General features: G+C 43.8%; 1 pseudogene; it reads right to left on the minus strand.

The window, feature by feature from the left end:
• Positions 1-12,702: 12,702 nt before the first annotated feature.
• Positions 12,703-13,546, minus strand: LOC126269751 (innexin inx1-like; annotated as a pseudogene).
• Positions 13,547-14,222: the final 676 nt, after the last annotated feature.

Consider the following 14,222-nt stretch of genomic DNA (forward strand, 5'->3'; position numbering starts at 1 on the left):
AGGGCCTACAATTAAACTGCATCAAAATTTCGGCACTTTATGTTGTGGTTGGCAGGAGAGCCAACACAGGGTTACTAAAGGAGGCCGAAATGCACTCGTTTTAGCTCACGCATGCTGGCATGAGGTCTGGAACATGACAAGGGAATTAGAATTGATAAAAACGGACGTAGCTGGTGGAATACTTAACTTTAATCCATTAATGACGAACGTCGCTCTTGACGATACATGGTTTAGAATATCAATAGTACGGATACTGGCGCCTTGCTAGGTCGTAGCAAATAACGTAGCTGAAGGCTATGCTAACTATCGTCTCGGAAAATGAGAGCGTAGAAGTCAGTGAACCATCGCTAGCAAAGTCGGCTGTACAACTGGGGCGAGTGCTAGGAAGTCTCTCTAGACCTGCCGTGTGGCGGCGCTCGGTCTGCAATCACTGATAGTGGCGACACGCGGGTCCGACGTATACTAACGGACCGCGGCCGATTTAAAGGCTACCACCTAGCAAGTGTGGTGTCTGGCGGTGACACAACACTTTACTCCTTCCTAGTTCGTGTTAGCCAATCAGACGTTGTGTGCCAGCTCCAAACTCGTAGAGGTTGCATGCATACATCACGAGCACACCAGGCTCAGCTCACGTGATAGACTGCGTCACTGGTTTGTTCGTATTTATCTGGATATTCCCCAACACAGTTTTCTAAAGCTTCTTTCAGTACCACTCTGGTGGCCTGGTGCTTGCCCTCCTGGATGAGTCACCTGGCCCGTTCCTTGTCTCTCGCCGCAGGTCGCCTTTAAGAGCTTTCTGTTGCACTCCACCCTTGATGCGCCCTGGGATGTCGCCCCTCCCATTTGCTTCCCAAACGAAATGTTTCCTCCAGCAGCCTGTTTCACCTCTTCCTCAGTGACATGCAGGATATAGGTTCGGTGTTTAATATTGTCGATTGAGTGTCATCCCTTTGCATTGCACACTGTACATTTTTATAGGCAAATCTGCTCATTGTCTCTGAAGTATGTCAGGTGAAATATTCACCTTCCTGTTACAATGTATAGAAACTCTCATGTAAGGTGCGAAATTGACCTTCATTTAATCTGCCTCCTTACAGGTGTTCCAGCACAGCCTAGTCCTATCATTTTTGTAACACAGTCTGCGACCAGCTTAGTGAAAGAAGCGGCGACGCAGTTTGGAGTACAATGGTCCAGAGCTTCTGGCGCAAAATGTGACTAATTTGCTCCATCAGTAGGGCTGGGAAGTGTTGTACCACCCACAACACTCATTGGATATAAGCACTTGAGACTTCAAATTCATTAGTAAGATGAAGGAAGGACTTCAAGGTACTTGTTTCAGAAAAGTTACAGAGATTCGTCGGGCAGTAGACCTCTCCATTCAAACTACCAGCACAACTGGCACTGCAATGGTATCCTATAACTACCACGCCGCTGGCAAGAGATTGTCATTGTTGAAGTTCCAACACTTCAATTTCTATATTAAGCTTGTGATTTCAATACTTTTTCGTACCCCAGTTTATTTGTAAATATGTAATGCCCTTCTGAAGCTCTATAGCACGAGTGTAAGACTTGCCAGTGTCACGGGCTGTAGATCCTTCACCTTGTGTGAGGCCTCCCCCAACTCCCAAAAAATAGAAAAAATGGAAATTAGGGAATACAGTCAAGCGATTGCAGAAAATAAATCTCAAATTTTCGTACGACAAGAAAATTTATAATATATTTTTGTTGATGGATTGTCAGGAAGCAAAGGCTTACAGTTTCACAGAAATACATAAAACTGATGCTCACCTTCATCCTCAGAAGTTCAAAGCAATAATGGGCAGGTTGATGAAGCCCACTGACACAAGGTATGTACCGTAAAATAAACGAACCACTGACGAGAACAGCGTCGTTTCCTGCAGACTTGCTTACAGCTCTTGTTGTGGCGTCTGCTTTGTTGCACTAGTGGGCAAGCTTGAAAATAACATGCCGTGAGACATTATTCTGAATTGTAATACCTTTACTCTAACACCAGATAAACTGGAGTGATTCGAAAGAACTAGATTCTACAAGGGCTTACGCTCTCCTTTTCGAGAGACGATGCAAGATGAGAAAAATAAATCGAATAAAACAAAAATTTACAAAACGAATGGTGAGGGGCAGGCCACCATCAGATAAATGATGGGCCGTAATCGGCACGTAGGCTACAGTCCCTTAACCCCTCTCTACAGTTCCCAGCTTGACCCCATTAGCTTCATACTGTTACGCCAGTGAGCAGGAAAGGCGAAGAAAATAAATTTTTCTAAAGTTCACGCTAGGACAGCGACAGGCTACACCAGTCAATGGTGATGGCGTAGTTATAGAGCAGAAAGAAACAATCATCACTATAAATCGATTCGCACTGAAGCACTTGATTCAGTGATTATTACGGGGTAGTGACATGCATGTACTGTTAAGTTCCAGGGCTTCGCTGCTTGCCGTTCCAAGTAACTACGACGTGCCGCTCGTGGGAGTTGACGCTTATCGTCTACCACATCGCCGACGGGGAGGTTGAGAGACTTCCAGCATTAGCACATCTCGCGATGCTTGTCGCTCTGTCACCGGACTGATACATAAGACGGTCACCTGATTCCTCTGTTCCTGATCATCGCTGTGGGCCTTCTTCCCACTGCCAGGCACTACGTGTCTGATGAGCCAAAATCAGCCGACTACATGACTTTCGACAACATTTGTAGTTAGTGCGTACAGGAATTCATATTATGTGAGTTTTATTCCGATCCCCTGTTTTTTGAGATTTTGGCTTAGAGCAAGTCGTACAGATACACCCGGTTTTTGAACCTTCCTCATTGATCGCAAATGTCGCACCATGCTGCATTGATCACAGATCATCACATTTGCCACTTCTCGAGTACGCTGACGTGGCTAGTTGTGAATTAAGCGTTTAAACGATCTTCTTCAAATCCTGAATATCTTCCTGAACATGAAGAGTCGCTAATGTCAAAAAATACTCCTTAAAACGAGCATTTTCTTTCCGTGTTTAATGGCATTATCCCCATACACTGCCCAAATTTTTCTCCGTGCCTCCACTCCCATCACCTATCTTTTGAGCTCAAACAGGAGACTATGCCGCATATGAAATTATAATTAAACCAAGACTCTAAGCTGCCGACAGGCGTTGATGTACATCAACAGGGACCCGAACCCGGGATCTCCTGCTTACATGGCAGACTCCTGCTTACTGAGCCACCGAGGGCGCAGTGGGTAGTGCGGCTGCGGGTATTTATACCTTGCACGCCCTCCGTGAGACCCACATTCCCAACTTAATGTCCACACACTACATTCGTAGTGGCCCTGCCGATTACACTCATTACTCGCTACAGACAATCTTACCGAGTCCCGTAAGAGTCCGAGATAACAGATACCATCTTCATATATGTCCTATAAGTTCCGATTTCACCACTTCGTGCACCATTCTCTACCCATCACAGCTCCACTCACTGTCTCCAAATGACAAAATGACAATGTGTGTGCCGCGCGGGATTAGCCGAGCGGTCTGAGCGCTGTGGACTGTGCGGCTGGTCTGGGCGAAGGTTCGAATCCTCCCTCGGGCTTGAGTGTGTGTGTTTGTTCTTAGGATAATTTAGGTTAAGTAGTGTGTAAGCTTAGGGACTGATGACCTTAGCAGTTAAGTCCCATAAGATTTCATACACATTTCAATTTTTTTTTTGACAATGTGTAAACTCAAATAGCAACAGCGAACTACAAATAAAAATGAAAATCGACAAACAAACCTATAGCAACCAGAATCCCAACATGCAAAAGAAAAACGCTACGAACTTATGCACCAGCCTAATAAACTAATTGTATAAAAGCTAAAAATAAATAAATATTTTAAATCTGTGAGGATAACCAATACAGCTACCTTCATTTTTAAATTTTAATGAATGTATGGCGTTTCGTTATACTTATCAACTTTATCAAGTGAAACCAAAGACGACAAAGCTAGCTTAAGACCAACGTTTGATTAAGAAATGAAACTGTAATTTAGCTGGTGATTACAAGGTATTTCAAATTGCTTATCCGACAATGATTAGAATGCCCTACCGAGCCGTAGTGTCAACAGTTTCTCAGTCCGCAGCTTGTGGACTAGTGGCTAGGGTTGCTGCCTCTAGATCACCGCGTCCCCGGTTCGATTTTCCGCTGTGTCGGGGCTTTTCTCCACCCGGCCACTGGTTTGTGTGTTGTCCTCATCATTTCATCATCATTTAAGAAAATGACGACACTGGACAGTGAGATATTCGAAGTTTGAACGGGTGCTGATAACCACGCCATTGAGCGGCCCACACGCCAAAATCATCATCACAGTTTGTCAGCGCTCCGCACTCGAGAAACGGCGCAAGTCTGGCATCGTGGAGAAAAGACGGGACCGGGGAGAATAACCTATTGTTTAACGTGAAATGCGGAAACGGTATAACAAACAAAGCATTAGTAGGGGTATGTGTCGTATTTCGTGACACGAATAAAGTGTTAGGATGGTGGGGAATGGCGGCTTGATCATTTATGTTTGTGGCGTGACAAACACACATTAAGCTTTCCTGAAGCACAAATCTCGGCAGTGCGCTATAGACTGAAGGTTTTTTTCATGCATCTTCGTCAGCGTAGATGCGGTGACGATCTTTTCGTTTCGACATCATAACCTTCGAGAGGTCACCGAGACAGATTCTTCCATTTCGCTATTGAGCGCAGTGTGACAGTTTCTCGTAATTCAAACACAAGTTCTTACCTTCTTTTCTGCTTTCGGTTCTGGGCGCTGCATTCTGGAGCCGAGCGACCGTTATGGTCGCAGGTTCGAATTCTGCCTCGGGCATGGATGTGTGTGATGTCCTTAGGTTAGTTAGGTTTAATTAGTTCTAAGTTCTAGGCGACTGATGACCTCAGAAGTTAAGTCGCATAGTGCTCAGAGCCATTTGAACCTCCTTTTCTGTATCGAATACCGTTCTATAGATTACACTGCAACTTGATCATTTGTAATGAAATTTTATACCCTAGCGTAAAAAGATAGCCAAAAGCATTGTTCCAAGAGTTTCCTCAGTTTTCGCCAAAACGTTTTTAGAGAATGTTGTTCCGGTGAATGCAGGCAAGAATTCTGCTTTCAGTTATAAATTTCATTATTTCAAATCATACACAATGAAGTTCCACACCCTATGCATCCGTTTTTAGGTACTCTGCTTTTTAAAGTAACTACACATTCACATTCATATTATTACTTGCGTGTCTGTAACAAGCTATGACGGTGATGACATTATATTTAATTGTGTTCATGTAACGTGAGTAACAATATAAACCACGTATCAACTTGTTCTGCAGAGCAGTTTATGAAGCTTTTCTAAGTGTACACTACCAATCCGGACTTGGTGAAGGATATTCCTAAATGGAGTCACAGATGGAAACATCTAGGAAGGGCGATATTTTGTATTGAGCAGTTGGAAATTAAAGAAGTATGAAACATCTGACGTTGTAGCCATATTAGAAGGAAGAACGCACTGTGATTTACAGGAATCATTTTATATAAATTAGCTTTGTAGAAGACGGTATTGCATTTGTTGAATGCTGACCACGCACAGATATGGGAAAGAATTCATAAGAAAACTCTGGACAGTTTTAAAGAGTCCATCCGGCTTTGAGCGCAGAACTGTTATTGTGTGTGAAAGGTGGGTCACCAAAGCTGGCAAAGGATCTACTCAATGAAAAAGATGATAGAGGGCTACGTCCAAAAGTAATTAAAATTGCAACCATTTGTCTCTTGGTCCAAAAAGTCCAATTTTTCATGCAATAAATAAACTATCGCTAAATGAAGTCTTCAAAGTGATATGAATATAACAGAAAATTCAGAAACCACTTCGTTTCTCAAAACGTAGATAAAATAAAAAATTAAATTAATTAGTGTATAAAATCTGGCTAAAACAGTTATCACGCAGGCAGTACTGACTAAATAGATAACATTAAATAAAAGCGAAGAGAACTGAACATATTGGGCACACAAAATCATTTCTTTCTTCACGAACAATAAATTACAGCATAAATTCATATGCAAATGAAACTTCATATGCAAAACATGTTTCCGTTTTTACATAGATACAATTAGTAATTTGGTGCATCCACAGTTGTAAAAATCTGCACTAGTCACAGACATTCACAATTGTTAGACAGATGTTAGAGTCGATTTTGAGATACACTCCTGGAAATGGAAAAAAGAACACATTGACACCGGTGTGTCAGACCCACCATACTTGCTCTGGACACTGCGAGAGGGCTGTACAAGCAATGATTACACGCACGGCACAGCCGACACACCAGGAACCGCGGTGTTGGCCGTCGAATGGCGCTAGCTGCGCAGCATTTGTGCACCGCCGCCGTCAGTGTCAGCCAGTTTGCCGTGGCATACGGAGCTCCATCGCAGTCTTTAACACTGGTAGCATGCCGCGACAGCGTGGACGTGAACCGTATGTGCAGTTGACGGACTTTGAGCGAGGGCGTATAGTGGGCATGCGGGAGGCCGGGTGGACGTACCGCCGAATTGCTCGACACGTGGGGCGTGAGGTCTCCACAGTACATCGATGTTGTCGCCAGTGGTCGGCGGAAGGTGCACGTGCCCGTCGACCTGGGACCGGACCGCAGCGACGCACGGATGCACGCCAAGACCGTGGAATCCTACGCAGTGCCGTAGGGGACCGCACCGCCACTTCCCAGCAAATTAGGGTCACTGTTGCTCCTGGGGTATCGGCGAGGACCATTCGCAACCGTCTCCATGAAGCTGGGCTACGGTCCCGCACACCGTTAGGCCGTCTTCCGCTCACGCCCCAACGTCGTGCAGCCCGCCTCCAGTGGTGTCGCGACAGGCGTGAATGGAGGGACGAATGGAGACGTGTCGTCTTCAGCGATGAGAGTCGCTTCTGCCTTGGTGCCAATGATGGTCGTATGCGTGTTTGGCGCCGTGCAGGTGAGCGCCACAATCAGGACTGCATACGACCGAGGCACACAGGGCCAACACCCGGCATCATGGTGTGGGGAGCGATCTCCTACACTGGCCGTACACCTCTGGTGATCGTCGAGGGGACACTGAATAGTGCACGGTACATCCAAACCGTCATCGAACCCATCGTTCTACCATTCCTAGACCGGCAAGGGAACTTGCTGTTCCAACAGGACAATGCACGTCCGCATGTATCCCGTGCCACCTAACGTGCTCTAGAAGGTGTAAGTCAACTACCTTGGCCAGCAAGATCTCCGGATCTGTCCCCCATTGAGCATGTTTGGGTCTGGATGAAGCGTCGTCTCACGCGGTCTGGACGTCCAGCACAAACGCTGGTCCAACTGAGGCGCCAGGTGGAAATGGCATGGCGAGCCGTTCCACAGGACTACATCCAGCATCTCTACGATCGTCTCAATGGGAGAATAGCAGCCTGCATTGCTGCGAAAGGTGGATATACACTGTACTAGTGCCGATATTTTGCATGCTCTGTTGCCTGTGTCTATGTGCCTGTGGTTCTGTCAGTGTGATCATGTGATGTATCTGACCGCAGGAATGTGTCAATAAAGTTTCCCCTTCCTGGGACAATGAATTCACGGTGTTCTTATTTCAATTTCCAGGAGTGTATTTAATCGTTTAAACGAAAGTCACTGAAAGCACCTAGTAAAGGAAGATCTGAGAGCACAAGGTGCCATGGACATATGGTCGGAAATTCGTTCCGAGGGACTTATCCACACATGAGAGTGGAGATGAAACATCTTTGACTGTGACACTGAAATCAGCACCAGATAGGTGGCATTCTGATACCGTATGGAACACTCTCCAGAACTGCCACTATCCAAACACCTGATTTGATCCATTATACATGATTCTGAAATATCCACTCACTGACAGCGAGTGCAATAAATATTATTATTATTATCTACGCACTTGCTACTGTTCAGCGGCCTTGCCGCAGTGGGTACACCGGTTCCCGTCAGCTCAGCAAGGTTAAGCGCTGTCGGGCTTGGCCGGCACTTGGATAGGTGGTCATCTGGGCTGCTATGCGCTGTTGCCATTTTTCGGGGTGCACTCAGGCTCGTCATTCCAACTGAGGAGCTACTCGACCGAATAGTAGCGGCTCCGGTCAATGAAAACCATCGTAACAACCGGGAGTGCAGTGTGCTGAGCACACGCCCCTCCTATCCGCATCCTTAGCTGAGGATGACACGGCGGTCGATTGGTCCCGACTGGCCACTTATGGCCTGAAGAGGGAGTGCTTTTACTTGCTACCGCTGCGATGGTTTTCCCACTGGTTTGTATCACAGGCCCTCACAATGCTGAGACTTTCGTCATCCATCCTGTTCACAGATGAGGCTACCTGTATGATGGGTGGTATCATCAATCTTCACAACACCCACCTGTGGGATATAGAGAGCCCCATCGTACTGTGGCAGGGAACCATCAACACACTGGTTCAACCTGTGTGGGCGTGGATTACTGACCACCCGCTCGTGAGTCCAGTCACCTTTTCACAACGCCTCACACGCGGGGCACATCTGCACTTGCTGCGGGTGATCCTATCCCTCCTGTTGGAATAGCGAGCCTTTGGTGGTACAAGCATCAGCGTGGCTACCACTTGACAGCGCGGCTGCTCACTGCTCTCCTCAGTGTGGCTAATTCACTAGTACAGACTTGTCAGCTGTGTTCAATCACTGAAGCACGCTCCGCCAAAGATCTTTTATGTCTGCCTTTAGTGTGTGTCCCTCTCTCAGAACACATTTCCAGCCTCATATCCATACGCACATCTTTACTCCTTAAACCCTGAGATCGTCGTCGCTAGTTTTTCCACATTTCTCGAAATCACCCTTAATGTTCTGTAGAAAGATAGAAAGCTAATGAAATATGTTTCGTATCTTTTTTATGCAAAACGTAAGCGTTCCCTGCAAAATCGCCATTTAATTAATTCTAAATAATACACATAACCATAAGAGTTACCTGTGTATTGTGTCACCTTGTGTCTAATTCTTACATTCCTGTGAGGGCAGCGCGTGTCGGAGTGTGCGAGTAGCGCCAGAAGCCAAATAAAGTATGGCGTAATTTAATTATGCTCTTATATTCACGATCTTTTGTACATGCGTGCTTACTACATATATGCACTCAACAGTGCAACTGAGACGAGGCTTGAAGTCGTCAGTGTTGCTGAATGTATGATTGTAAAATCCCAAACAAAACAAAACATAAGTGTGTCGTCCTTAAGACAATAAAACAGTGGCTAGAACGTTTGTGATGACAGACTTGCCCGTTCTCAATTAGAAGCTACCCTTTACTTACAATGGTGCAAGCTTTCTTATAACATACACAATGAACAAAGTGAAAAGACGTTCTGGCGAAACTCTTACAAGATGGGGAGGTACATCCGAAACGGCCGCCACAGGGTATATGGTAATGAAAGAAATGTTTATTTCATTCCAATATTTGACGAATAATTTCCGGTTTGAAACTACCTAATAGTGAGAAAAACTGGTTCCTTCCATATATTCACCTACCAGCTAACTGACGTGCAAAACTAGATTTTTCCTTTTTTTCTTTCTTAGCAGAGATTTCGCAGGGGCAACAAAATCGTGAAGTGGTTTTAACATATTATTTACAGCCTTCATTTTTCTGAAGTGACATTTGTCGTAAATTATCATGTGTGCCTGAGGAACAGTGCAAAAACAGTCTTGCGTAAGAGATGGCAGGAAACGTTTTAGTCCGGCTTCACTTCAGTCGCCTGACGACATTAACGGAACGTGTGTGGTATGCCGTTACCAGATCTCATATGACTTGAACTGTTGGAAATTTAAATAAGAGGTATCATCCAAAAGTGGTTATGATTTATGTCTTTGTAAATGAACGGGTTAGTAGTGGGATCCAGATGCATAAAAGAAACGAAAACGAAACCATAAGAAACGTATGCGCTTCATATGACTGCGGGGGCAACATAAACAGAGGACGTACGATTTCAAACTATAGTCAGGTTTAAGCATTATCAGTCTATGATCAGTATTTGGTTTGTTAATTTCGAGTTTTACTCGATGTAGAATGAACTGAAAACACAGTTTCCAGTCAAACTTTTGAGTGAAGACCACACTACTAACAAAATCGTACGTGCAGATAACATTGGATATAATTTTACACATAGTTTGATTGCCAATGTAATTCCAAGTTCTTAAAAGTGTATTTGAAAAGATAAAAGACTGTCCGCATTCGAAGAAATTATAGAAACAGATGTAAATGCCCATAGTGAAAGAACCGAAACGTCTACGTTGTCGGAGGACGTTTCTTTTCGGGTGTAAAATAGACAAGACACAAACTGTTAAATTAATTGGACTAGACACGAAAAAGAAAATAACAGTAATTTCGGCAAAAGTAATTAGCCTACAACATAATAAGAAATATATTAATTTAGCTTTATGGTTTGTAAACCGTACTATATGAAACCTACGTGATCAATCTGTAAGCCGGAGAATGTGAATTCCTAAGTAAGATTCTAGAGATTCAGAAACGCGCTAGCCGCATAAATGAACTGCCATATGACGTAGAATTGGAAGCACAAAGTGCAGAAAGAAATATTGGTGAACATTCTACAGAAGAAAGGGAAAAAAATTAGGTATTTTGCTACACATACTTAGTTTTCGCTGTGATATTAGACGTACCATTTGTAGAAAGAAAAAAACATAACTGATTCATACGCACGGCCACATAATTATGTAGTTTTTATGTACAAAGCAAATTTCTAAGTATGTATAAAATTACATGATAATGCCAACACTAATTTTATTCAAATCCCACCTAGTGAGTCTTTGGACGCAGTATGTTCTTTCCACCGACTACACACACTCAGAAACACAGAAACTGTCGTAAAATCTGATTCACAGAAACTCACACTCCAACACTTACACACTCAATCATACACGCAAACACACATCGCATTGCGAGAAGCACTGGTTTAATCCACGACTGATTTATGTTTCTTTGACAGCTAAGGGTGAACGTCGCGAGGTTTCCATTGATTAGGACAGGACCAATTAATTACCTTCCTATTCTGATCCCAACCTGTGCGCCCTCTCAGATGATTTCGCCATCGAATGTGCGTTAACCCTAGTCTTCCCTTTTCTTTATTACTTTCTTCTGTTTCCCGTTTATGTGTAGTAAAATCTGATGCACCCTCAATCCACTGTAAGTGAAATGTGGAGATCAGGAAGATAAAAGTACAGTAGAATTACTACTTACAAGGGGAGGCCGCCAATTGTGAAATTCAGATTCGATTCATACTGCGCATAATAAAAGCTCATGGCCAGAGGTGTAATGTGGCAAAGCACCAAGATGCACTTCTCAGTCGTTGTCGAGAAAATCGACAGTTAAAATAAACCGTTGCGGTGAAATACTATCTAGGATTTATAATTTCCTACAGCGTCGTGGCGCAGCGGTAAGCGCTCGGGTTCGTAATCCGAAAGGTCGCCGGATTGAATCTCGCGCCATGCAACTTTTTTTTTTAGTATTTGTGTTTTGTAATTCAATCATTCGGGAATTGCAAACTGACCTGCAGATCCCTTCTTCCCTCTCTCTTATGTTAGCACCTGACATTCCGTGTAATTTGAAATTGTTAAAAAAGAAACAATATCTGTTACGCTAAGACGTGTGTGCATTGAGCGAGCTGCGGCAGACACGTTCCGCCTATTGTCGGTACATGAAAGGAAGAGCTGGCCTGTGCAGAGCTGTGGATCCAGTGAGTTCATTCACCACTAGATGGCAGTGGCATCGTTACCAGAGCAGCGATTGACTACTTCATCAGAGTTCCACTAATCTTCCACAAAATATGTATCAATATTCCTCTTAAATCATTCTACCTATTAATACAAAATCTCTACAGTAGTTCCTGAGATCAACCCAAGTATACGAAAAGTACTCCGTCTTCAGGCCACAAGTAGCCCATCGGGACCATCCGGCCGCCGTTTCATCCTCAGTTGAGGATGCGGATAGGAGGGGAGTGTGGTCAGCACACCGCTCTCCCGGTCATTATGATGGTTTCCTTTGACCAGAGCCGCTACTATTCGGTCGAGTAGCTACTCAATTGGCATCACGAGGCTGAGTGCACCCCGAAAAATTGCAACAGCGATTGGCGGCTGGATGATCACCCATCCAAGTGACAGCCACGCCCGACAGCGCTTAACTTCTGTGATTTAACGTGAACCGGTGAATCCACTGTGGCAAGGCCGTTGCCGAGTATACGAAAAGATCAAGCAAAGGACATCAATTTATATACATAGAGGAGAACATTAGCTTTTTACGTTTGGGAGGCTGGCTGAGTGGACCAAGTCCGTAGGCCCCAAACAAAATAAAAAGGAAAAAAAAATACGAACCTTGATGCAGATGTGACGTACTGCTGTTGTAAGGTTTTGTATGCAGAGATTCATTGTTGAGACTCACTGCCACAATTTTGTGTCGCAGTTTCACACATTCCTCAGAAGACCAGGCAAATGACACAAAATATTTCATTGAAATATATCGTAATTACGCGATTCATAGCCTCAACACAGTATGGTAGTACCGTATTCAATCAATGACTTGCATATGAATCACAACCAATTTTTTGTGTAGAGTGAGTACCACTTCCGTCAAGGATTATTACTCCCAATAATTTCAGTGTTCTTCGCAACGTCAGCTGTAACTTACCTGTTACGACCAAGCATATTCAGAATCCTCCAGTCTTCAAGATCTATCTTTCGACTCATTGCATTTGTGAACTCCTTTGGTACCATATAGTTATATGCGTGCAAGAGCATTGGCCAAACGGAAGGGACAAGTGAACTATGTTTCTGTATAGAGCCACAAGCATCATATGACTAGAATGCACACTTTGTTACACTGGGAAACAAACAGACGATTGGATCAACACATTTCTTTGGAGATTTCTAAGAATGACACAACATGCAGGCCGTAGCTGAAGAGCTCTCCATCGAAGAAGTGATTTATTAGGTATAATGGGCCAATTATACCAGCATTTACCAGGCCAAGGTTCCACATACCCAGTATTTCATTGCGTACATGTCGTGTCTCTTGACAGTTAAATCGTTCCTCTTCATTCTTTTTGTCTTGGCATAGTCCACGATTTAAACCTATGATCAGAGTTCTTAACAATCTTTCTTCGATGCTGTACCATATCCACTTCGGCGTATAGCATAACATTGCTTGAAAAAAATACGAAACACATCTACTTTAGTAAGTGTAATATTTTTTGCATCTCCGTCGCTGAAGTCATTTGCGACTTCGGGATGTGCCACTTCATTGTCTCAGGAAAGCATGCCGGATCATAAACGATTATGTAATCCAACGATAGATGTTTGTTGGTAATCCAATTACAGTGCTGTGTATGCGGTTGTAGACATACTGCGTGGTCGTATTGATGAGAGATCATGTCCGTAACGAAACATTAGTGAACAGGTATTGAAGCCTGAAAATGTCATTGTCAGTTACAATGTCGTGTCAGTTCAGGTTTTCTTTCAGTCCTCCCATTAATTAAACATGTTAACAGCACACGATCAAGATGGTGTAAGAAGACAACCGCTGACTTAATTTCCTCGTAGCAGTTCCTGATAATGCACAAAATTTTTAGCATTTCCGATGGTCTGCAGAACGGTAATAAGCCCTTTTTCCCGAGCGGGCGATATTTACATCCGTAAATGCTGTTCACCACGAGCGAAAATGCACATACTGCCACCACACTTTGAAATCACTAGACCACCTAGCAGTATTCATATTTGGCTCCGCTTGTTGCTCTCTTGAGGTACGGCATCTAGTTGCTAGGTGGCAGTGACATTGGCATCGTTTTCACACTGGTGGGGAACTGAAATTTATCATAATTCTGATAATTTCTAGAAAATATTCATAATTATGGACTAAAACTTTGATCGTGATCAGTGTATCTAATAAGACAAAACAATATTTAAATCCGCACATCTGTCCATAAGACAGATACGAGCAGGACACGTAAATTCACATACAGCTGGGTCAGAAGCAGTTGGAAAAGCTTGTATGTGTGTTGCATCGCAGGTTGTGCCTCCTGCACACGTAGCTTAAATTTATCACTTCCGAAAAATACGCAGTTTAACTGACATTGATTATCTGAACATATGGTAACTCACGGACTCACAAATGTCAGAGCATTACCGCATTTTAGCTCATGCAGGTA

The sequence above is a fragment of the Schistocerca gregaria genome, chromosome 1, assembly GCF_023897955.1.
Source record: "Schistocerca gregaria isolate iqSchGreg1 chromosome 1, iqSchGreg1.2, whole genome shotgun sequence".
Lineage (NCBI taxonomy): Eukaryota > Metazoa > Arthropoda > Insecta > Orthoptera > Acrididae > Schistocerca > Schistocerca gregaria.